Raw genomic sequence first — 27,512 nt, 5'->3', positions numbered from 1 at the left:
ACCATTGGTTGGCTTTACTGTCACTCTACTTTGCTTGCTATTTATTCATCAGGATATGTGGGCTTTATTTCCTCTTCTGGTATTTGTTTCTTCCCTAGAGCATGGACACATTACTTCTGTCCGTCCACTGCTCACTTCTGAATAACCTCTTTTTGTTTTCGGTTAATCACTCCATGTGAGTGCACGAGTTTTCCCGCTGTCTCCATTATGCACTGATCTTCCCCACTATACAGCGCGCTATGTTCCTACCGCTTGCTCTGACACTTCTCCCTGCCCCTCCGGGTTGTGATTGCCCTTGTGTGCTTGTGCCCATGTTGCTTTCTCATCTGTGCACTTCCCCACTCCCCCCAACAGCTCCATGTTTCTCTCTCTAGCCCGTGTTGCTTCACCCACTGTCTGTATTACTTTGCCACCTGTGCCATCTGTGTTGCTTCTGCCCCTGTGTTGCTTCACCCTGCCTGTATTGCTTTCTTACTCATCTGCACCTTCTATGTTGTATTCCCCCACCAGCACCCTCTGTGTTGCCTCTCCCCACCCACTGATTAAAAAATGAAAAACAATTTGCTACATTTTTTTGTTTTATTTGTTATTTACCAATCCAATTTGTTAAAGAAAAAGAAACAAACACACCTGTCATTTTGTAGGTTTGCACATGCGTGTTGAATGCACCTACATAAGAAGGCTGTCAAACATGCCATAGCGCCTTTTTTGCCATGCTGCACAGCTTTGTGAAAACTATAAAGCATTGGTAAAAACCATTGGCAAAGCCAATAGGTCCCGCAGGTGCAACCTATTGGTTTTTGCTAGTGTTTGTTTGTTCAGGGAGTATTCATAAGGGAGACCTTAGTAGCCATATTGCTTATCATTTTCCATGTATTATGAACCTTATGAAATGCTCACATGAAGTGAGGCAACATTAAAGTCCTTCAGGAGAGGGATAGGTGGGGAATTAGGTCACTGTATGTTTCATATGTGATATTGGTTGCTCCATTTGTTCTGTGCAGTGTTTACAAATCAAATTATGTTTTCAGTCTTTTCTCCCCTCCAGTGTGAGAGTATCATATTAGGCCTGCAAGCGCGCCTGGTCCTTAGTAAGTAAACTTACAAGGGGACGCGTATAGGTCGATGAACGCATGGAGTATCCTAGTCATGTAGTGATTATCGGGGACAACAATAATCAGCATAAACTACCATTAATAAACATCTTCTCATGAATAACCACAACTCAGTGAAGAGTTAAACAATTTTTATTTCCCTATTGATTACAATTCTAAATCATCTGTTAATTAATCTTTATTCAATCAACTCAACTACTAATTTGTTAATGGAAAAACATCATAACATAACTTGAAGAAAACATATGCGTAAATGCACCTACATACGCCAAAAGAATACCATAATTAATAGCAGAGTTTAGCAAACAGCTCCTCAGTCATTTGTCACTGTCAACGTCACCGCTATCAGCCTACCTAACCAAGATTAGCATCAGCATGTGGGGCTTCATGCAAAACAATTTAGAGAAAAACATTAATTTGGAAAATGATCTTTCTATGTGAGAATTCTATAATCGGTGCAGTTGGTACCTAAAAGAAAAGGCAAAAATTGTCAGTCACATTTTCATAGCTACCTATCCAGGATGGATCAGCAACAAGTCAGTCTTCTTCTTCAGGTCATCAATTAGTCAGCCACGCATCAGGCTCTCAGAATATGAGCCCAACGACAGAACCTCGGACAGCATCTCCTGACGTCATCAATTCACCCCTTGCATCTGAAGTTTTAGCTCGTTGTCATGACTTTTTATTAGGGTATCCCAGTCCATCCCCCTAATTCCTAATTGGTCAGTCAGTCAGCAGATATGACTTTAACCTATAGTATTTGTTTACCAAATCTACCAATTTTAATATCAGTCCTTTCACAAGATGTGGATTGGTCCACTATACGATGTCCTCATCATCCAGCTCTTCAGGTATCGAAATTGTTGTATGTTCCTCTTCAGTCAGGGCCTCCATTGTTTAAGTCCTGGGAAAGTACATTTAGCCTACTCTACATATAATTGTATCAAATTGTCTTCATCATCTCCTGTCCGCCGGTACATTGCAGAAAATTCTAGCTAAGCAACTTTAGCATCGGGCAGTTCAGGGTCATAGCAGCTTCTTGCAAATGCGGTTATTATTTCTACACTATGAGTGCAAGGCCTAGGAAGACTAGGCCTTGTTTCAGCTAAGATAGCTCTATGAATTAAAGTAAAACATAGGTTATACATCTCAATATGACATATTACTACATTATTTTCGTATATTTTCATCATTTCATACAGTTTCAGTTATATTAGTACAATTTCGTATACATGGCTGTTGTGCCCCGAGGGCACATTTTCAAACGTACACATTATTTTCTCTACGATTAGTTTCTCTACAAACTTTTCATTATTCAAGCACATAAACATCATTAATAATTTTCTAATTAGCATATCTGCTTCAACAGGCCCATCCTTGCACTATGTTCGGCCGGTGTGGAGCAATGACAATAAAAAATAAAAAAAAACAATAAACACTTTTTTCTTAATAAAATGTAACAATTGTTACAAGTGGAGAATGAGGCATTATTTGAAAAGTTAGATTTGTGATTTTTTGTAGATAAACAGATGTAGGGCATGCTACCTTGAGAAGGAGGGAGGAAAGAGCATTGCGATTGTCTTCAAAACACCTGGTACCAGATGTACAAAGCATTTCTACGGTTGCAAAAACATCAATTCAGAGTTTGTGACTCCTAAAATGGATTGATGACACTATACATACCTTATTTGAAAGGGATGTGTTGGTGAAATCCTTTCCAAATATGGACTCAGTATGACATGTTTCAATGTTTTGCATCCAAAATCATGTTGAAAAACATTGAGAAATTACAGACTTCCAAGGGGAGGTAAGCCATGTGAATATTAAAACAATGTTGTTGGGAAGAATCCAGGGGACCACTGCCAACTCTTAAGCAAACTTAAAAAAAGGTAAACGTTTCTTTTTTAATGTAGCATTGTTTCCTTTAAGGAAAACTAGTGGCATTTAAAAAAAAAGTTTACTTTGTTGAAAGGCGATCACAGATATAGTGGTCTGCTGACCCTGGCAGCCCACCAGGCCTGTAATGACAATTTGCGACCCACTTTATTATTATTATGAGGCAGGTTGGATTACGACCCACTCTGAATCTGCATTTTACAAACTGACTTATTAGTTTATAGCAGTGCTTAATTTGTACAAGAATGCTTGCTGGTGCCCAAAGCTATGCTCAGAAGCCAATGGCTGGTGCAACTGCATGTTGCACACAGAACACTAAGGCTGCAAAACTTATATCATGACTACTTAACTTACCTCCAGACACTCCCTGCCTCTTTAAATCACTCTTGCAGGTTCCTGCGTTCTCCCTTTCTGACGTTTTTCAGTTTTTCTGTTCCTCCATCTTTAAGCTTGTGCATTTTTCCCTCCCTTGCTCCTGGGAAATGTCTGATGTAGAAAAATAGGTGCCTGTCCCCAGAAATGAGTGCTGGTGGCCCCCACCGGCACCCACCTGCTCAAATTAAGCTCTGGTACATAGGTCAGATCATAACATTCTTTACTGGTTACACAAATACTGTTCATTCATCTGACTCCTAATGCGTCATAAGAAAAAAACTAATTTGGGAGGACTGTATTAATTTATAATATAGTATTGAAAATACAGATGTAATAACATCACTTTAAAACAGATGAAAAGCATAATTACTTCACTATTATAAAATATCAAGTAGATACTTTACCTGTTCTTCCTAGTCAGCTAGCCCTTCTAAAGTATTTAAACAACTTTTACTTTGATCTCACACTACACTGATGAGCAAATCTTTTACTTCAAGCAACAATAAAAGAGTTGGAGGTTTTACTGCTTATTTATACAGGTACACTCTTGGGCTTATCAAATCTCTGCCAAGATCCCACAGCCTCCTTTTATAATTATTTACCAACACATGTTTAGCCAAGTAAAAACACTAATCCTTGCTACATAAATGATTAGAAGCAAAACACATCCCAAAAAAACATAATTTACTTTGGTTTATTAAACATATATCTACTCTTATATACTTTACAAGCAATAAAGTAATATTTCATAGAAAGTAGCACATAACTATTGCCTGAAAATGTTGAAAAATCAACATTATTTTGGGATTGTTAGATAGCAATAGCCAAATGCATATTATTTGTGCAAGGGCCAACACAAACCATCTTTATGTATTTTATCCAATAAGCATCAGTTCTTATTAATAATTGCTTACCTCAAGCTCTCAATTTTATAACCTTTGTCACCTGTCCATGTGGCCTATGATATATGGGCATGACAATCAGAAGGATGAAGATACGGATTGATGAACATAGAAGCAACATACGGTTCCAGGGATCTAGCACTATAATGACAGAACACTACATGGACAGACATGAAACACACTGACAAAGGCTTGAAATGGGTTGCACTAGAAAAAAACATATTTTAAACATGCATTTACTAATATCGCACACATTTGTTTACCAGGAAAAACATTGGGTTTTCAAACTACTAAACCATGTACACAATCTGAATTATGACATTCCCTGGCGCAAGTTATATTGAGTCTAGATAAACCTGGCAGCACTCTGTATTATCCAGTATTTGCCTACAATGCACCCATACCCATTTAATCTAAACATGAGGCTGGAGGTCCTCATATACACAATTATTTCTACCCATATGTAAATCACTTCCCCACGTTATCATTTATTTTAGATCAAAGATCATCGATGCCCTCCAGGTGCTGAGTCAGTGGACTCTATGTTGTCCTATTTTCAGAACTGACTTCTGTCATCGACAAATAGAGAATCAGGTCCCCTGATTCTCTGTAATTCGCATATTATTTTTAATTTAACTTGTGCTAGCTACTGGCATAAACTGACTGTAACAGTTCTGGCCATTTTGTTATTGATGTGGAGTTTTATTACTATATGTATAGTAGCATTAACCCCTTCACTGCAAGGCCTCCCAACCCCCCTCGACCCATTCTAAGCTGTTTTTGGGGTATTTAGGGTAGTTCACACTTAGGCCTCCATAACCCTTTGTCCACATTAGGTGTCCTAGCCAAATTTGTGTCCTTTTTTCCAAAATCCTGGGCATTCTAAAGGTACCCAGGGTTTGTGGATTCCCCAGGAGGGGACCAAGAAGTTATCCAAAGTACAACAAAATCAGTTTTTTTTGGCGGGAAAACAAGAAACATTTGCTGTAGAAGAAAGCATCTGATTATTTCCCTGCAAATGGCATCAATGAAGGGTTTGCAGTGTTTGAAATCACCAAATTCTCAGCTTTCGGAAACAGGTAAACTTGAGTCAGAAAACCAAATTTTGCAACACAGTTTTGGCATTTTACTGGGACATAGCCCATTTTTCCTATGTTTGTGCTTTCAACCTTCCAATTAGTGGTAGAAATGGGTGTAAAACCAATGGTGTATCCCAGAAAGCTCTATACATTTCTGATAAGTAGACACAATTCTGAATTCAGCAAGGGGTCATTTGTGTAGATCCTTCAAGGTTGTCCTAAAGAAAGTAACAGTTGAAATGAAAAACATATTAAAATTGAGTTGAAAAAAATAGCCATTTGTGTCTACGTTTTGATCTGTAACTTCTCCTAATTATGGCAGATTTTCTAAAGCAATATACCATTACGCCCGCCGGACCCTTCTCGTTGCAGGGATATATAGGGCTTGTAGGTTCACCAAAAACCCGATATACCTAGAGTCAATAACTGAGCTGCACCTTGCAATGGTTTTACATTGTGAAAAAAAGAGTGAAAAATAGGTATCAAATAAACCTATGTATTTCTGAAACCCAAGATATAGAGTTTAGAAGCAGTAGTTATTTGCACATCTTTGAATTTGTAGGTACCCATATTAGCATGTGAATTAGACGGCATTTCTCAAAATGTCTTCTTTTATATACACTGTCCTTGTGGAAGGCACACATGCAGAGTAAGACAATTGGCAATAACACTAGTTCTACTATTCTGTGTTCTCCTAAGTCTCCTGATAAAAATAATACCTCACTTGTGTGGGTAGGCCTAGTGCCTACGACAAGAAACAGCCCAAAACGCTACATTGACACATCACATTTTTGCACTGAATACTGACCCTTTTTTTGCAATGTGCCTAGCTGTGGATTTTGGGCTCTAGTTTAGCCAGCACCTAGGAAAATCCAGCAAACCGGTATATTTCTGAAAACTAGACACTCAGGGGAATCCAGGATGGAGTGACTTGTGTGGCTCTCACCAGGTTCTGGTTCCTATAATACCTTGCAAACCTCAAACTTTGTCTAAAAATACATTTTCCTCACATTTCTCTGATGAAAAGTTCTGGAATCTGAGGGAATCCTTCCACCCAGCATTCCCTCAAGTCTCCTAATACAAATGGTACCTCACATGTGTGGGTAGGCCTAGTGCCCATGACAGGAAACTGCCCATGATGCAACATGGGCACATAACATTTTTCCACTGAACACTGACCCTTTTTTGCAATGTGCCTAGCTGGGAATTTTGGGCCCTGGCTTAGCTGCCAGCTAGAAAAACCTAGCAAACCTGTACATTTTTGAAACCTAGACACCTAGGGGTATCCACAGAGGGCTGAGTTGCCTGTCTCTTACCATGTTTTTTTTTACCCAGAATCTCTTGCAACCTTCAAACTTTGACTAAAAAACACATTTTCCTCACATTTCTGTGATGGATAGTTCTGGAATCTGTGGGGAGACACAAACTTCCTTCCCCTCAGCAATCCCCTAGGTCTCCAGATAAAAATGGCAACTAACTTGTGTGCATAGGTCTTGTGCCCGCAACAGGAAACCGCTGGAAGCACAACATGGAGGCAGCACATTTTTTCACCAAAAACTGACCCTTTTTTTCCAATGTTGGTAGCTTGAGATTTTGGACCCTATCTCAGCTGGCACCTTAGAAACCTGTAAATTTTGTGAAAACTAGACACCTATGGGTATCCAGGCTGGGCTGACTGCATGGCTCACACTAAATCTTTTTACCCAGAATCCTTTGCAAACCTCAAACACTCATTAAAAAAACACATTTTCCTTACATTTCTGTGATGGAAAGTCCTGGAATCTGCAGGAAGCTACAAACTTCTTTGCCCCGGTATTCCCCCAGGTCACCTGATAAAAATGGTACCTTACTCGTGTGGGTAGGCCTAGTGCGTGTGACAGGAAACGTCCCAAAACAACCTGGTTGTCCTTTAGGTCCTGGCCTCGGCGGCCATCTAGGGAAACCTACTAAACCCAGACATTTTTGAAAACTAGACACCCAGGGGAGTCAATGGTGGTGTGGCTTGCAGAGATCCTCCAATGTTTTCTTACCCAGAGTCCCCTGTAAACTCAAAATTTTGCTAAAAAAAATCACATTTTCCTCACAGTTCTGGGTGGGATTACTGCGATGGCACCAATTTCCTACCACCCAGCATTCCTCTAAGTCTACCGATAAAAATGATACCTCACTTGTGTGGGTGGGCCAAGTGCCTGCAACAGGAAAGGGCCAAAAACGTGTAGTGGTTGAGGGGGCACCAAAGCTTGTTCATAAGCACAGTTTTTTTACACGTTTTTAGACTGACTCTGCTTTGAGCATCCACACACGTGAGCTGGTGCTGGAGCTGGCGTGCCAAAGCCAAGCCCGTCTGTGCCTGTCCGCACCTGGACCACGGCCAGCACCAAGAACCCCGCCCCCCCCACTCTTCCACTGGTATGCTGCTGCAGAACTCCATGATCTGGACCCCGCACACAACAACTGCTACCTCGCATCACCCCACTCCACAGTAGGACCTTTCACCTGCATCCACTGCCGATTAACCACCACATCGAGCAATGCCACACCAACCTCAGAAGTCAACACCCCAATGGTTCAACTCAACTACCTCCTGAGCAATGCCAGATCACCTTGCAAACAAGCCACTGAACTATGGGAAACCATCTCCACCATCGTCCCCAATGTGAGCTTCATCACGGAGACCTGGCTCATCCCCACACCGGCCCCAGACATTGCCTTGGCAACTCTTAGTGACTACAAGATGAAACACTGCAACAGTACAAACAGACGTGGAGGGGGCATTGCCATCATACACAAGGAATCAAACATGTGCACCATCACCAAAGATGACACCACGCCGGTTATGGAACACATGAATTTTCAGCTCCACATTGATGCCAAAACCACCATCAAAGTCACCCTTGCATACAGACCACCAGGACCACAGACCGGCCTCAGCGACGTCATCACCAAATTCATCATCCTGCTCGCCGTCCAATCCAAACACTACATGTTCCTGGGAGATCTCAACTTCCACCTGGACGACTCCACCGATACTAAAACCACCGACCTCCTGGAAAGACTAGGCAACATCGGCCTCAAGGAGATAGTCACCAACCTCCCACCTAAAGCAGGACACATGCTAGATCCCATCTTCACATCCAGTAACAGAATCAGATACCGTCACACTTTAGAACTCAGAAGGACGTATCACTCCACTGTACACTTCACCCTCACGGCCCACTGTGCACCACTCCCAACCAATACAATGCTCCGTACCGCAGCTGGACCAAGGTGACTCAGCAGCAATGGACCGATGCCCTCAGCACAACTCAGCCCAAATCAACCATCAATCTGGACCAAACAGCAGAGAATTTCAATGCCAGATCACCAACGTGGCCAACCAAGTCGCCCCCACCAAACCATCCAAGACACACAGACCCACCAAACAAGCCAGTTGGTACACACCTGAACTCAGCGCCTCAAAGCGCAAGTGGAAGTGGAAGCAGAAATGACACGGAGCAAGCTGTCTACAAATCAGCCCTCAAAGACTACCAACGCAATTAAAAAGTGACAAAAAAGGAGGCCCTGACACACCGAATCAAGAACAGCTCCAACCATACAAAGGAACTCTTCACTATCATCAGGGAATCTACCTGCCCATCAGCCACACAGACCTCATTGCCTCCCTTGCAGGAACTCAGCAACCCATCAACCATAACCACCAATCACTTGCTCACCGCATGGGAACAACTAAGCACACTGACACCAACCACCCTGATGAACTCCATCCACTCAGTAGCACCCACCGACTCATACCCTCATCGACTCTTCAACTTCCAAAGCACAGAGATCAGCCACCAGCTCACTGCTGCCCTCCATAACTACAGTCACCTTTCCCAATGCAAGGCCCTCAGAACGCAGCAGCCAGACTGATCCTCAACCTGCCCAAGAGGACACACATCACCTTGCACCTAAAAGACCTCCACCAGCTCCCTGTCCAGAACAGATGTAATTTCAAGCTCTTCACCCACGCCTACAAAGTCTTCCACAACCAAGGACCAGCCTACCTGAACCATTGCCTGAATTTTCACCTACCAAAAAGAAACCTCCACTCCACGTACCTCACTCACACACCATGTATCCGTTGCATCCACCGCAACCGCTTTGGAGGACACGCCTTCACCCACCTCGTCACCAAAGCCTGGAATTCCCTCCCCCTCCACACTGTACCCTTGCTAAACCCCCTTCAGGAAAGGACTCAAGACCTGGCTCTTTGACTGATATCTGCAGCACAGCGCCTGAATACCTGCGAAGGTGATTAGCTGCGCTATATGCCTACGACTTGATTGATTAAATTTGAGGTTTGCAAGGCATTCTGGGAAAGAAAACATTTGGGGATCCATGCAGACCACACCCCCCTGGACCCCTCCAGAGGTCTAGTTTTCAGAAATGTCTGAGTTTGGTAGGTTTCCCTAGATGGCCGACCAGCCCAGGACCAAAAATGCAGGTATCCCAATTGCAAAAACAGGTTGTTTTGTGATAGATAAAAATAATAACTCATTTGTGTCGGTTGGCCAAGTGCTTGCGACAGGGAAGGGCCAAAAACATGTAGATTGCCTTTTTGGAGCCACTTTGGTTCCCCCTAAGTTTTTCATTTTATAAGTTTTTGGGCTGACTGTGCTTTGGGCACCCACACAAGTGAGGTATCATTTTTATTGGCACACCGAGAGGAATGCTGGGTGGTAGGAAATTTGTGCCGGCATGGTGATCATACAACTCTCCCACACAGAAATGTGAGGGAATTGTAACATTTCAGCTAAATTTGAGGTTTGCAGGGGATGGCGGGCAAGAAAACGCTGGAGGATCCATGCAAGTCACACTGCCAGCCAAGTGCCAGTCCATGCACACCTCCAGCCAACCGCCAGTCCATGCACATCGACAGTCAAGCGCCTGGCGGGGCAGAATGAATGTGCACATTTTTTTTGGGGGGGGGGAGGGAGCATGGTTATGCCCATTCTGGACAGCACCCAACCCTACACAAAGAAAAAAATGGTCCCTGGTGCCTAGTGACTAAACAGCAGAGAGATTTAGTGCTCATATGATGATGATGGAACGGTTCTGTCCTCAGCACCGAAGGAGTTAAAATGATAAAAGAAAATTAACATGCAATTAAAATAAAGATATTGGGTCTGCTTCACACAGGAAAACTTACACTTTTGTGCAAGTTTTTGATTATTTCGATTCACAAAGCAGTATCATTACAACTGAAGAGTCTCTGCACATAAAAAGATAGGATAATACTATCTTTTTATGTGTGGACACTCCATAGTTGTCCTGAATCAGGGCCATTTTGTGGAGGGAACTGTGCTTATGCTAAGATTAGCTAATGAAGACCTTGATTCCAAAATGGTTTGTGTTGTTCGCCACCATCTTTTCGGTGCATAATTCTTTTTGTCCATGTCTCACCCAGAACACAGACTATTCATGCACAAGCAACATTGTAAACAATTCTTTGCGCTGTAATATCATTTTCCCAGTACAGAATTTATGTTTGTGTTTCTTTTCTTTACAGTCCTGTAGCACACTGTTTCAATGAGACTAAGGTGGTCATTTTGACATTGGCGGTGACTGTTAAAGTAATTACCGCCAAATTATGGCCATGGCAATAATAACTCCCATAGACATCCAATGTGCCACACCTACCGCCAGGGTGTTAACACCACTGACCACGGCGGTGAGGTGGATGGCTGTTGGGTTTCTGAGTGCGTGCGTTTGTGTCTCTTGGGGTGGTCACACAGGGTGGGAGAGGACATAGGGGATGCGTGGATGTATGTTGTGGAGGTGTCTGCAAGTGAGGTGTGTGTGCTGCTTGTTGTGGTGATTGTGGTGGTGGCTGTTGGTGCAGTGCATGCAGGTGTGAGTGCGGATGTGAGAGTGAGGGAGGGGGATGAGGAGGAGACAGGGGAGGCAGTGGATGTTGTTGTGTGTGCAACTGTCTATTGTTTGTGTGAGTGCTTGTGGCCTGATGTGTGCTGCCTATGTCTGTCTGTGCCACTCCTGTGTGATGTTTTGTGTGCATGCTTGTCTGTATGTGTGCATGGGATGGGTTGGGGTTGAGGAGATTGAGACTGGGAAGTGGTAGTTGGAGGGGGTACGGTAGGAACAGGGACAATTGCTGCCATCTGAGAGGAGGCCAGAGCCTGGAACGATCTCTGTTGGGCCGCCAATACACCTTGAATGCCCTCCAGGAATGCATTGCATTGCTGCATCTGGGATGCCAGCCCCTGGATGGCATTCTCAATGGTTCACTGCCCTACAGAGATGGATCTCAGGAGGTCAATAGCCTCCGCACTGGGGCGGAGCCTGAGGTGCCTGGGGCGAAGGTGATGCCCACCCTCCTGGGTGAGCGGGCACAGGCAACTCAGTGAGGTGGTACTGGGAGGGCAGTGCTGGTATGGGGGATGGCATCTCTTCCTGTAGCTGGGGTGGTCCCAGAGGTGTCCGCCACCACCAGGGAGCTTCCTTCAGAGGAGGAATCTGAGTCAGTGTTGTCACCTCCTGTCTCCGCCGTGGTGCTCCCCTTGCCCTCCGTCCCACTGGTCCCCTCAGCGTTGGTGGACTCTGCCTCCTGGGTCATGTGGAATGCAGCTCTCTCTGTCGCCAGTGCCCCTGCTCCTCCACCAGATGATGCTAATGCACACATGGACAGGATAACAGAAGTAAAAAGGGGAGAGAGAGAAAGGGAGCACTGGGTCAATTGCAGCGCCAACACCACAGATGGCATACCCAGTACCGCCACACACAGGGATCAGGATTGAGCACCATGCATCGCACTGTCATTCCATTGGCTAGGTATCACAGCAAGATATGAGGCAACCCCCGCCAACTGCACCCCTCCTGGGAGTCACTAAACCCTGTCTGACATGGAATGCAACATAGCTAGCTTACCAGATTTATCAATACAACCATTAACCTTGAGCTGGATCATGCTGCGATCTCTGACCTGGCATTAAGGGGCACCCACTATTTGACACCCACCACCAGGATCCCATGCAACCTACCAATCATAGTTGTAACGCACACTGTGCTCACCCCCTTGTGGCTGCTGTGATGCCCTCAAGCACCCATCCAGCTCTGGGTAGGCCACCGCCAGTATGTGGGCCATCAGAGGGTCAGGTTCCGACGGGCACCCCGCCCTCATTGGGAGGCCAACCCCAGCTGGGCCTCTGCTGTCTTCCGGGCACAGCGTCTCAGGTCCTCCCACCTCTTTCTACAGTGGGTGCTCCGCCTGCTGTAGACCCCCAGGGTCCGCATATCCTTGGCGATGGCAGGCCACAATCCCTTCTTCTGATGGGCGCTGACCTGCAGAGAAAAAACAGACAGGAGGACAGCATTACACATACAATCCAGCCTGTCACACATATGGCCCATAAATCCTCTTCCATCCCCATTGGCACACACATCACCCAGTGCCCACCAAGTACACTAGCACCAGACATACGGCCCCCAAATGACACAATGCTTGCACACACATCTCCATGCAACCTTGTCACATGCATTGTGTCCAAGGTGTACTCACCTGTTGGTCTGGAGGCCCATACAGCTGCCCATACTGTGGTAGGACCCCATCCACCAAACGTTCCAACTCCTCTGATGTGAAGACAGGGGACCTTTCCCTGGTCACACAGGCCATGGCAGGATCCAGACACAGGTCACACTAGCACACGTAATGTAGGCGTTGCCCTGTGGAAAGTCAGGAATCAAGTGAGGTTATCCCCATTGGCTACTGTACTAAATAGAGCCCCATGTTATTCAATGAGGAATAGCACGGCGGTGCAAGACCGCCTTCCGCCATGACGTGCAGCGCCGGCGGAGTTACCTCACTTCCACCTGTCCCTGCATACAGGACAGACGGATGCCTTTTTATGGTGGTGGACAATGGTCAGATAATCGAGAACTCCGTCACTTCTATAATTTGCTCATACATTGCCATTCCCATTGTCCCATTATATTACTGGATTATGTACATTGTTCAAATTGTGACAGCCCACTCACTCTTGTGTCCCTTAGATACCTACCACTGCGGAGGAATCACAGGACGAAACAAGACCCCATCATGTACAGACCCCTTGTGGACTTGGCTACACTGGAGGACAGGAACATAATACTGACCTATAGACTGGACAGGGCCACTATCACAGAGCTGTGTGCTCAATTGGAGCCTGATCTGATATCAGCTATCCGTCATACCACTGGTATCCCCCCTCTTGTGCAGGTTCTATCAGTGCTCCATTTCCTTGCAACTGGTTCTTTCCAAGTGACAGTGGGCTTGGCAGCAGGAATGTCACAGCCAATGTTCTCAATCGTGCTGGCAAGGGTTTTGTCTGCCCTGGTGAAACACATGTGCAGCTACATTGCTTTCCCCCAGGTGGATGATTTGGTCACTGTGAAGGCAGGATTCTATGCAATGGGACATATACCTAATATTATTGGGGTGATTGACGGCACACATGTTGCGTTTGCCCCCCCGCCAGAATGAACAGGTGTTCAAGCATCGGAAGAGTTTCCACTCACTCAATGTGTAAATGGTGTGCCTGGCTGACCAGTACATCTCCCACGTCACTGCCAAGTATCCTGGGTCGGTGTATGACGCCTTCGTTCTGAGGAATAGCAGCATCCCAAATGTGATGGTACAACAACAGAGGCACAGGATGTGGTTATTTGGTGAGCCTGACTCCCCACCCAATGTATATCAGTGTATGCCTTCTGGGGTTAACTCTATACCATTGTGTAAGGCTAATGTTTTTCCCTCTATACTTGCAGGTGACTCTGGCTACTCATACCTAACGTGGCTCCTAACCCCTGTGAGGAATGCCAGGACAGGGGCTGAGAATCGTTAAAATGATGCACATGGGCGAACCAGGAGAATTATTGAAAGGACCTTCAGCCTCCTGAAGGGCAGGTTCAGATGCCTCCATCTAACAGATGGATGCCTGTGCTACTCACCCGAGAAGATCTGCCAGATAGTAGTGGCATGCTGCATGTTGCACAACCTGGCCCTCAGACGACATGTGCCTTATCTGCAGTAGGAGGAGACTGGAAATGCCCCTGTGGCAGCAGTGGACCCTGAGGACAGTGAGGATGAAGAGGCAGAGGATGAGGATGTGGACAACAGAACATCAGTTATACGTCAATATTACCAATGACACATAGGTGAGACAGTGGAACTGACTATTCCTCTGATTATTGATGTTTTCTGTGTGGCTGTAGCATGATGGCATTTACATCCTTTGCATCTGTACTTACTGTCACCTATGGCTTCTCATTTTCCAGATGTTGGTGATATAACAACTGTGTACTGATGTGATGACTACAGATAGATACAGGTCATTAAATGTATGCTATCACAGTGTTCAGATCATTTGCACATGATGTGACTGCTTCCATATATGCACATTTTCATCACATAAAACACTTTCACTCAGGGGTGTTTATTGTAGTGCAAATAATTGACGGAAAAGTGCAATGGAATGGGGTGATGGTTGAGGAAAGTCCAGGGTATTGTTCCAGTCTGTTTGTAGCGTAGGTCCAGCATCCAAGGGACCATAGGAAGGGGAGCAAAGGCAGTTTAAAGTGGACAGGGTGACAGGGTGGGACACAAGGGGGACATTCAGGAGGGTCTTTTTCCTTGCGGTGGTCTTGGTCTTGGCAAGTGTCTCTGGCTTCTGTCTGGGTCACAGGGAACTTTTGCGAGGTGGTTTGCGTTCTGCAGGAGGAGGGGTGCTGGTGGCCTGTGGGTCCTCTGGCAGGGCCTCCTGCCCACTAGCTGCAGCGGATGTGCTGGGCTGGTCAGTAGACTGGCTAGTGGGAGGGGCCAGCTGGTGTGCTGCAGAGATAGCGACGCTTAAACTTTGGCATCTCCTCAGCGGCAGGGGTATTTCAAAATGCCAGCCACAAGACCCTGTCAGGACTTGAAGGAGTGCTAAACATATGTCAAGACATCTTCATCTATTCATTGACTCTAGCTAACTACCGCCACCTCAGAGCGACTTTCCAGGGTTTGAAGAACAAGGACTGAATCTACACAAGAGCAAGTGCTTGTTTTTTAAGTCCACTATCGAGTTCTTTGGAAGTATTTTCTTGAGGGAAAGAATTATGGTCAACTCATGCAAAGCACAAGCCATCCAACACCCCTCCACACACACACAAGCTACAGACACCAGCAGAAGTCAGGTGCTTCTTGGGCATGACTACATACTGTGGGATGTCTGTGCCCAACCTTGCGGTTAAGGGCGCTAACAAAAGTAGACTCACTGTGGAACTGGACCGGGCGGGTCAACCAGGCATTCTAAGAAATCAAGAAAGTGCAGCGGAGGGTCGCCACAATACCATACTTCAACCACAATGCCCTATGGAGCTCAATGTGGTTGCCACCCTGGTGAGGGTAGAAGCAGTGCTGACCCAGAAGTAAAGCCACAGAGTGTGGGTGCCTATTGCGTTCAGAAGCCGAGCTTTGACAGCAACAGAGACCCGATACACATAAATTGAATGGGAAGCCCTTGCCATCCAGTGGGGCTGCAAGCACTTTCACCTCTACCCATGCAGCTGAGAAATCAGGGTGGTGACTGACCACAAGCCACTAATGACTCTGTTCGCTGGTACATTGAGAAACCCACTGCCTAAGGTCAAATGCTAGGCAGTAGAACTGCCACCCAAGTGCCAGGAACATGGCATACTCCTTATCGTGGCATCCCCAGGCTGAGTCGCTCATAGATGGAACAGACAAATGGAAGAGATTGAGACGGATTTGGGAATCTGGCACTATAGGCCGATTGCCCCAGGCCATGTCCAATGATGACATTTGGTCAGCTACAGCTGAAGACAATTGCCTGCAGAAGGCTATTGATGCTCTCCAGAACCACCAATGGAAATGGTTCCTAGAAGGCACTCAACAATTGAACCACTTGACCAGGTGGTGATGTCGCTTCTCTGGAGAGTGAAGAACAAGCTCAACACTACAGCTGATGGAGTAGTCCTGAGTGGCCAGGCACTAGTAGTACCTTGCGTGCTGTGGAAATGTGTAGTGGACCTTGGTCACCAAGACCACCAAGACTTTGCCAAAATGAAGGCAAGACTCCACACAAAGGTACAAAGGTATGGTTCCCAGGAATGGATGTAATGGAAAAAAGGGAAAGACTGCTACCCCTGTCAGACCACTGGCATCTCTCCTGTCCCAGCATCCACCCAAACAGGAGAACACAGTACAGAGTGGTGGAGCATGCTGAGTACGGACTTTGAAATCTACCCTGACGGGCACCAGATGTTGGTCTTGGTTGATAACTATGCAAAAAAACAATGGTCACAGTAACAGCCTATACTGCATTCATTCGCATTCAGCCCATTCTAGGGAACATCTTTGCCACATTTGGGCTACCTCAAACCATAATAACTGACAACGGGCCACTGTTCCAGAGCCAGGAGATCAAGGAATGCTTCTAGTCCCTGGGGATTGCATACTGGAGAATCACACCTAGTGGCCGAAAGCCAATGGAAAGGCTGAACAGTTCATGAGAAACTTGAACAAAATGCTCAGAACTGGGGTATCCCAGAACTAAGACTTTGAGGCTGCTTGCATCAGTTCCTGCAAAGCTCCAGAAACACCCTTCACATCATGACGTCCTCATCACCCATGTCCCCGCTGTTTCAAAGGACAGTGACAGACAGTATCACACCAGGGCCTTGGTGGAGCCCAGATTATCTGGACACCTCGCAAGTGCAAGCCAAGAGGAAGGCGGACAATAATCGGGCCAGACAACCATACAGAGCCAAAAGCCATCCCACAGCATTGTTCTGCACCCACTTTGCCTCGGAGAGATAAAATGTGCACGCCTTGAAGGAGGAGGCCTCACCATCAGGGGTGCACCGACCAGTCCTGAAGGACCGTCAAGAAGGCCAGGGAAGGACAGACAGCTGACCAAAGATACAAACTAATGCCAAATTCAAGGTCTAAAGCGAGTTTGTTTGACTGTGTTCAATAGATCTATCCAATGAAGATTTACACTCAACCAGGTGCACTGGAAGTAGTGGTCATACCTCCCTATGAACGTGCGGAGGAATGTGGTGGACCACCCTCCCATTACTCAGAAGGACTGATGCCATCATGCGCCTCTCGGCCGGGTACGACCAAAAGTATAAATGAAATGGCATGGACTTGCTCGAGGCTCTCTCTGGGAATGCTATTTGGGTGTCCGTGTGTACCTATTAGCCGTTACGGCTTATACTCCTGACTGCCACATAAAGGCCCTTTCCTCACCCCCCCCTCCCCCCACCCCCCCCCTCCACTGACCTGCTCAGGGGAAGGCCTGATCCGTGACTAGCCCTAATGTCACAAAACTACCGTCCTTGATTTTCCATTTTGTTAGACCTTGAGTGAAAGCTATAACTACCGTATTTAACTTGCAATGCTTAATTTTACCGTGGCGTTTATTTTTATTCCATGTCGATATAACCACTGAAACCCATTTTTGGAATTACTGATTTATTTCCGTACCTCCGTTCTATTTACAGCTAACAAACCCAAATATTTGTTGTTACCTCCCCAAGCCCTTTAGAGTTAGGGTGAGTAGCCCAGTTTATTTATGTAGATGTATTTATGTACATGAACATCTATTTTGGCTCAGGCCACCATTATTCATGTTGCATGTACTCACTGAATGATTATGGGTGCTTATGGGTGAAAAGTTCACTGACAATTATGCTTTACATCTCTTCTGTTCATTTGAGCATTATATGAACCTCGCATTGTTTTCACAAGTCGAGACCAGATTAGGAACGGGTTAGCAACTGGTCTAAATCACAAACCTTTATTATGTGTGCGGTGTATTCAATCTTTACTTGTTGTTCATAAACTTCCACACTAAACTATGAGCATTTCATTGAGAGGGTAACCATGGATATATTTCAATGTGAGCGACCCCTCACCCGAAGAAAAACTTTAACCCGTTGTTGGGCTTAGTATATGCTGAAACATGTTGATGAAATAAGATAGGAGGAATGTTTTTGCACTCCCTTTATCCAAAAACGTTTTAAATCTTAAGTAGTGCCTGCCCCTTGATATACCTCAGTAAAAAAATTGCTGTTCTGAGATTTTCATTTTTGGTTTGTGTTTTTGTATTATAATGAGAGCAGTAATTTAGCATGCTAATCCGGGCTGATTTGTTCTGGACGACGTTTTTAAAAAGGGCAGATGTGCTGCAGTGATGATGTAATATTTCAGGAACCATGAGACCTATGTACTTCATTTTGGTGTCAGGGCCACGTAGTTTTATAGAGACAAAAAATAACACCTCACAGCAACCCTTCCGCCATTTTCCAAAACTGTGGCTCTTTAATGATCTGTTTCAGCCATTATATTGGTAATTTATTTTAATATTGTTTTTGTTTCAGGTTTTCCATTGATTCAAATTTGTAAACATGAGTGAAGTAGGTGGTAGCAGAGGATCTTTACCTCCTGACAGAGTGTTGCTAACTACAAGATCTGTGGACTCCTTCAACAAAGTAAAATGTGTCATGTGCCAAACGAATCCAAAAAAAAGCTAAAATCAACTATGGCTGGACAGAAGAGAGTTTGAGATGCTGCATGTATACGGCAAGACTAAGTTCACAAAAGACAGATGAAGAGGATCAAATATTTTATCATTGTAACAACAAGTGCTGCAAGTCATATACAATGGAAAAAAGCCTGGCAAAAAATCATCAACAAATAGCAGAAACCAGTGAATCACAAGATTCCGAGTCTTTTGAGAAAGCGACAACAACCAAACCCAATGTCTATCCACTTAGAAGATCGATGGCTACCCCTCATCCACCTCCAACAACTGATCAGAAAGCAGAGGCTCTTCAATGTGTAATATGTGGATTAACCAGAACAAGGGCCAAAGGGTTTGACAAAAAGAACAAAGTACTGAGTATGTGAGTCTCAAACGGCAAACATGTTTTTATCTGCAGCTAGTTTCTTCCAAGATGAAGCTTTCAGCCTAGTAGCTGATCTAAACAGCGAGGTGAATGTATTTGCAGCAGATTTGTATGCCCACCCGAACTGCATGCATGCATACATTCAAAAATATGAATGTACAATGAGCTCCCAGCAGCAACATAACCACCAGCCTTCAGTTAAGTTTGCACTCTTTGAAAAAGCAAATTAAGTTTTTAAAGCCACTCTTACGTGCTGGCTACGGGTTCACACTCAGTGAGATCAGAGAAACAATGGTCAACATTGATGAAACTGTTTTGATCCATGATAATGAAATTAATATTTTTCTGGTGAGAATGTACAATGACAGATTTTTTTTTGTCGGTCTAACAAAAAGAATGAGCCACTTATGGTGTTCTCTGCTGATTTGACTCTTGAAGTTCTTGCTGCCAAAATAAGATCACAGGACGCAGTAAAATCAACAGGGACCATTTTAAGAAATGTCCTGAAAGATTTGGATTTTGGACTTAATGACAAAGTTTGTGATGCCCCAGAGCTCCACAAATCATGGGAGTCAACAACAATGCCTGATATTGTCTTAAAATGTTTTACATCATTGTTTAATATCAGCAAAGCAAGACTGTTACAAACTAAAGTTCTTGAGTTCAGAACAGAAGCTGACAACATTGATGATGGCTTTGAAGATATAAGCGAAGAAGTGGAAGACAATCCCATGAACCGACAGGATTATACTGTGCAAATGTACTGTCTTTTCCAAATCATGTTTTATGAGTTACATCACAGCAAAAAGAAAACTCCGCTACACATGATGATTGCCCACGAAATTTATGACAAGTGCAAAAGAGGAGAGCTAATCACTTAAATGAACAGAATTGGTGTATCAACAAGTTATAATCACATAGTACGAAGCAGGAACTTGTTAGCAACTCATGATGTAAAATCTTGTGAATTCAATAGCACACCACTTCCAGGTCACTTTACCATGAATGGATTTACAATTTCTGCTTTTGATAATTTTGATTTTGAAGACAGCTCTTCTTTGTCTGGAACATCCAGCACACATGATAATGCCATGGCGCTTTTTCAAGAGTGTACCAATGAAGTAGCTTCTGGAAAACAATCTGTGTCAGCAGTAGGCATAAACAAACTAAGCTGCATACCTATAACCCAACTGCCCTGGCAACATGTGTAAAATCAATACAAGCCATCAAAATGTCCCAGTCTACCAGAAAGTTTCAAAGTGCCTGAGGACATGCATCTTCTCCTACCTGATGCTGCGGTCTGCAAAGCTGATTTAACTGAATTTATTCAGTGTGGATTGAAGGGTGAAGAAAAACTAGTTCCTCTGTGGGCTTGAATTCATGCTCTGATCTCCCAGAATACTGTTGCACTGAAGAAGGTTGTTTTTTTACCAGTAATCCCATCTGCAGTCACAAACTACCAACAGTATGCACAGCTCTAAACAATTTCCAAAATGTGCGTGCTCAGCTTGAAGACCAGCCTATCCTGCCAATTTTCTACAATGAAGGTGTTTTCCGTATTGTAGCTGACATTTGTATGAGCAATCCAGTTGAATCTTATGATCTTTATCCAATGATGGGCATTTTCATTATGAGAAAACTTGCTTTGCAGTGTGCAGGAAGTTATCTCAGTGGATGTGGCATTGACAATGCACTTATTGAGGTTGCAATCTTTGGAAGCAAAACTGTCCAGTCAGTATTGAGCAGAACACATTATGTTCGTAACAAGGTATGCTCATCATATCTGAGGCTACAGAAACATTGCGTTGGAATTCTTTCTGGAACAAAAATGACAAATTAGGTTTTGCAAATCTTATCATAGAAGTGAACAAGGCACAGGGTGCACTTCTTTCAAAAGACATAATGCAAAGCCAGGCAATGTTCAATACCCCCATTTCAAAGTCAGAAAACCTGAAAACCAAGTTTGTAGAGTTTGTCATAGAATTTGAAAAAAATTCAGAACTTTGCAAGTACTGGGGAAATGTTTTACACATGACAAGTCTAGTGAAAAACTTGGTACATGCTGATGTCGAAGGTGATTGGGAGCTGCATGTGAAGGCTGTGGAGTCACTGATTACTGTGTTTCGCAAATTTGATTGCATAAACTACCTGAGATATGTGTCCTGGTATTTGGAAAGAGAGAAGCTAGAGGTGGAAAAAACATACCTCTACTGAAAATTATTCCAAAAACATTTTGTGGTGAAAGACAGAGAGCAAAGTTTCAATGCTGTGGTTTCAGATGTGAAACTGGAACAGATGATCCAGAGATCACAGAAAAGCTCCAAGGGAATTGTTGGTCAGACAAGTAAAAGGGAATATGTTGCTCAATTGCAGCTTGTTTACCAAGAAGTCCTTTCTATTTGCAATGTTTTCAGAGAGAAGACAAATTCAAAATTAATGGACCATTGTGAAACAGTTCCTCACCACGAACTTGTGGGAAACAGAGGGGAACGTTTTAATAAACATGTTGATAGCTTTCTTCGTTTCATGCAGCAGCAGCAATGAAACCCCTTTGAAATCACTGAGTGTAGGAGGCTGGCCTGGCATATAGTGGGTACCCGATGGTACTTACACCTTGTGCCAGGTCCAGTTATCCCTTATTAGTAGATTAGTAGTGTTCTAGCAGCTTAGGCTGATAGAGGTAGCTATAGCAGAGCAGCTTAGGCTGAACTAGGAGACATGCAAAGCTCCTACTATACCACTTATACCATATAGCGCTATATCATAAGAATCACAATACTCAGAGTTACTAAAAATAAAGGTACTTTATTTTAGTGACAATGTGCCCAAAATATCTTAGAGGATATACTCCCTTAGGAGGTAAGTCAAATACACAAAATATACACACAAAACAAAATCAGGTAAGGAAACAGTTAGAAAAGTAGTGCAAACACTGTAGAATACAATAGGATGCAATAGGCCTAGGGGCAACACAAACCATATACTAAGAAAGTAGAATGTGAACCACTTAGGGACCCCAGGCCTAGTGTAGTGTGTAGAGGGTAGCTGGGAGTGTAAGAAAACAATAAGGGTGTCCAAGATACTCCACTCCAAGACCCTGAAAAGTAGGAGTAAAGTTACCCTACTTCCCCAGAAACACACTAACGTTGTGATAGGAGATTCTGCAAAGACAACAACTGACTGCAAAGCACTGAAGATAGATTCCTGGACCTGAGGACCTGCAAAGGAAGGGGACCAAGTCCAAGAGTCACGCAAGTGTCCGGGGGGGCAAGAGCCCACTAAACCCCGGATGAAGGTGCAAAACGGCTGCCTCCGGGTGGAAGAAGCTGTAGATTCTGCAACCACGGAAGATACCAGGAACATCTCCTTTGCACAGAAGGTGTCCCACAGCGTGCTGGAGGATGCAGAGTTGTTTCCACACAGAAAGACCGCAAACAAGCCTTGCTAGCTGCAAAGATCGCGGTTGAAGGAAATGGGTGTTGCCCGGGCCCAGGAAGACCAGGAGGTCGCCCCTTGGAGGAGGAGACAGAGGGGGAGCTCAGCAGCACAGAGAGCCCACACAGAAGCAGGCAGCATCCGCAGAAGCACTTGAACAGGGGTTCAAGAAAACTGAGCACGGCAGTCGTCTCAACACTACAAAGGAGGGTCCCACGAAGCTGGTGGTCAACTCAGCGAGTTGAGCAGTACAGGGTGGAGTGCTGGGGACCTGGGCTATGCTGTGCACAAAGGATTCCTTGCAAAAGTGCACAGAAGCCCTAGCAGCTGCAGTTCACACAGTACACATGATTACTGTCTAGCTTGGGGAGGCAAGGACTTACCTCCACCAAATTTGGACAGATGGACCACTGGACTGTCGGGGTCACTTGGATCCAGCTCCTGTGTTCCAGGGACCACGCTTGTCAAGATGAGAGGGGACCCAGAGGACAGGTAAAGCAGAAGTTTGCGTTAGCAGGGGGAAGATTCAGTCGACCCATGGGAGATTTCGTCTTGGCTTCCAGTGCAGGGTAAAGGCAGACAGCCCTCAGAGCATGCACCACTAGGAAACAGTCAGGAAAGCCGACAGGATTAGGTGCTACAATGTTGCTGGTAGTCGTCTTGCTACTTTGTTGTGGTTTTGCAGGTGTCCTGGAGCAGTCAGCGGTCGATCCTTGGCAGAAGTCAAAGAGGGAGATGCAGAGGAACTCTGGTGAGCTCTTGCATTCGTTATCTGACGAGAAACCCACAGGAGAGACCCTAAATAGCCCTCGGAGGAGGATTGGCCACCTAACCAGGTAAGCACCTATCAGGAGGGGTCTCTGACATCACCTGCTGGCACTGGCCACTCAGAGGCCTCCACTGTGTCCTCACACCTCTGCATTCAAGATGGGAGAGGTCTGGGACACACTGGAGGAGCTCTGGGCACCACCCCTGGAGTGGTGATGGACAGGGGAGTGGTCACTCCACTTTCCTTTGTCCAGTTTCGCCCCAGAGCAGGGGCTGGGGGATCCCTGAACCAGTGTAGACTGGTTTATGCAAGGGGGGCACCATCTGTGCCCTTCAAAGCATTCCCAGAGGCCAGGAGAGGCTACTCCTCTCAGGCCCTTAACACCTTTTTCCAAAGGGAGAGGTTGTAACACCCTCTCCCAGAGGAAATCCTTTGTTCTGCCTTCCTGGGACTGGTCTGCCCAGACCCCAGGAGGGCAGAAGCCTGTCTGTGGCTTGGCAGCAGAGGTAGCTGCAGTGAAAACCCCAGAGAGCTAGTTTGGCAGTACCCGCGATCCATGCTGGAGCCCCGGGGATGCATGGAATTGGCTCCCCAATACCAGATTTGGCATGGGGGGACAATTCCATGATCTTAGACATGTTACATGGCCATATTCGGAGTTACCATTGTGAAGCTACATATAGGTATTGACCTATATGTAGTGCACGAGTGTAATGGTGTCCCCTCACTCACAAAGTCCGGGGAAATTGCCCTGAACAATGTGGGGGCACCTTGGCTAGTGCCAGTGTGCCCTCACACTTAGTAACTTTGCACCTAACCTTCACCAAGTGAGGGTTAGACATATAGGTGACTTATAAGTTACTTAAGTGCAGTGTAAAATGGCTGTGAAATAACATGGACGTTACTTCACTCAGGCTGCAGTGGCAGTCCTGTGTAAGAATTGTCTGAGCTCCCTATGGGTGGCAAAATAAATGCTGCAGCCCATAGGGATCTCCTGGAACCCCAATATCCTTGGTACCTAGGTACCATATACTAGGGAATTATAAGGGTGTTCCAGTGTGCCAATCAGAATTGGTAAAAATGGTCACTAGCCTGCAGTGACAATTTTAAAAGCAGAGAGAGCTGGTTAGCAGAGCCTCAGTGACATAGTTAGGCACCACACAGTGAACACATTCATGCCACAAACCATGAGCACTGGGTTCCTGTCTAGCAGGATCCCAGTGAGACAGGCAAAAAGAAACTGACACACAAGTAAAAATGGGGGTAACATGCCAGGCAAGATGGTACTTTCCTACACTGAGCCTGTGTGACTACACCACTTCATGACCAAACAATATGTGGATAATGATATAAAGACATGTCTATTAGATGGCCTAGAACATGGATTGAAACTATATGCAGAACTGAAGCAGGAGGGATATGTATTGAAAGAGAATAAGCTGTTTGACAAAATCACTGAAGCTAAACTTCCACATTGAACCCCTTTCATGCTGAGAATGGGTGGGATTCATCCTCAGCTACGGTGCTCGTGTGCTGAGGACAGCTCCCGGCCGTCCTCGCACATGAGTCAGGAAATCCCTCGGGTGTGTGCACCCGAGGGATTCCCTGCTTCAAAAAACAGCCTTGGGAGGTGCAGAACAGCTTCCCCACCTCTTGAGGCTGTTTTTGGTTTTCATTGAAATGGAGATCAGTGAGCGCGGTGTGTTGATGTCATTTTTATGAAAACAAAAGTTTAATGAGCCAGTCAGCTCATTTCACTTATCTCAGTCCCTCGTGGACCAGGGCAGGTGGGAGAGGTATTGTTGGAAATGAGTGACTCTCACCTTTTCAATGAGCCCCTCCCAAGTGGATCCCTGCTTGGGACTCACTCCACAAGATACCAGGGAGGGGGAGCAGCCCCTTTGGCAAGGGTTTTTTCTCCCCCAATGTTTTTTGGGAAATTCCACTCTTTCTGCCTCCCCCCACCCCTCCAGGCGGGCATATGGGGGCACGAGCTCCTGATCTCCCCCTCCATGGGGGCAGAAAGCCCGCTAGGAACCAGGAATGATTTTTTTCTATGCATGTAAGGGAGAGTCTGCCCTAAAGTGGCACTGTAATCCCCCCACACCTCCCAAAATTTGGCACAGTCTTTCAGCCCCCGCCCTCCCGCGAGCAGAAAGCCCACTAGACACAAGGGATTTTTTTTTTCATAAAAGAGGGGTGGGGTTGCCCACCATGGTCATGGCCATGCCCCCACCCTATATAAATGGGGACCAAAGTCTTTCTGCCACCCATGGGGGTAATTATCCCCCATCCTCCCCCAGTGGGATAGACAGCCCACTATAGGCCTGGGGATGGCAAAACAAATAGAGGGGTGGGGGTTGCCCTCCCCCATGGGCATGGTTATGCCCCCACCCCAACTGAAGGGGGTAACAGTCTTTCTGCCCCATCTGTACCGATACAAATTCTGCCCAAAGCAGAGTCAGCCTAAGACTTTATGAAACAAAACTGCCCTTTTGGACCCGCTTTGGTTCCCCCTCAATTCCTACATGTTTTTGGGCCTTCCCTGTCGTAGACAGTTGGCCCATCAACACAAGTGAGGTATTATTTTTAATGGGAGAGCAAGGGGAATGCTGGGTGGTAGGAAATTTGTGGCTGCCCTCAGATTCCAGAACTTTCCATCACAGAAATGTGAAGAAAATTTGTTTTTTTAGAAAATACTGAGGTCTGCGAGTGATTCTGAGTAACAAAACCTGGTAAGAGCCACACATGTCACCTAATCCTGGATTCCCCTGGGTGTCTAGTTTTAAAAAAATTACAGTTTTGCTAGGTTTGCCTAAGTGTCAGCTGAGGTAGGGCCCAAAAACCACAACTACCGACTTTGCAAGAAACAGTCAGCTTTGAGTGGAAATATTTGATGTATCCATGTTGCGTTTTCAGCCATTTCCTGTCGCTGGCACTAGGCCAACGCACACAAGTGAGGTACCAATTTTATCAGAAGACTTGTGGGAATGTTGGCTGGAAGGAAGTTTGTGCTCCCCTTAGATTACAGAACTTTGCATCCCTGAAATGTGAGGAAAGTAAGTCTTTAGACAAATGTTGAGGTTGCAAAGGATTCTGAGTGACAGAACCTGGTGAGAACCCCACAAATCACCCCATCCTAGATTTCCTTAGGTGTCTAATTTTCAGAAATGTACAGGTTTGCTAGGTTGCCCTAGGTGCTGACTGAGCTAGGGCCCAAAATCCACAGCTAGGCATTTTGCAGAAAAAACATCAGTTTCTGTGGAAAAATGTGATGTGACCACATTGTGTTTTGGGGCATTTCCTTATCACAGGCACTAGGTCTACCCACACAAGTGATGTAACGTTTTTATCGGGAGACTTGGGGTAATGCTGGGTGGAATGAAGTTTGTGGCTCCCCTCAGATTTCAGAACTTTGCATCCCTGAAATGTGAGGAAAATGTGTTTTTTAGACAAAGTTTGAGGTGGCAAATGATTCTGGGTGACAGAACCTGGTGAGAGCCCCACAAGTCACCCCATCCTGGATTTTCCTAGGTGTATAGGTTTCAGAAATGTACAGGTTTGCTAGGTTTCCCCTAGGTGCTGACTGAGCTAGAGCCCAAAATCCACATCTTGGCACATTGCAAAAAACAGATGTTTTCTGTGGAAAAATGTAATGTGTCCACTTTGCGTTTTGGGGCATTTTCTGTCGTGGGCACTAGACCTACCCACACAAGTGAGGTTACATTTTTATTGGGAAACTTGGGGGAATGCTGGGTGGAAGGAAGTTTGTGGCTCCCCTCAGACTGCAGAACTTTGCATCATCGAAATGAGAGGAAAATGTGTTTTTTTAGACAACATTTGAGGTCTGCAAAGGAGTCTGGATAACAGAACCTGGTGAGAGCCTCACAAGTCACCCCATCCTAGATTCCCCAAGGTGTCTAGTTTAAAAAAATTTACAGGTTTGCTAGGTTTCCCTAAGAGCCAGCTGAGCTGCCCGAAATCCACAGCT

The sequence above is a fragment of the Pleurodeles waltl genome, chromosome 1_2, assembly GCF_031143425.1.
Source record: "Pleurodeles waltl isolate 20211129_DDA chromosome 1_2, aPleWal1.hap1.20221129, whole genome shotgun sequence".
Classification (NCBI taxonomy): domain Eukaryota; kingdom Metazoa; phylum Chordata; class Amphibia; order Caudata; family Salamandridae; genus Pleurodeles; species Pleurodeles waltl.
This window is presented reverse-complemented; position numbering follows the sequence as displayed.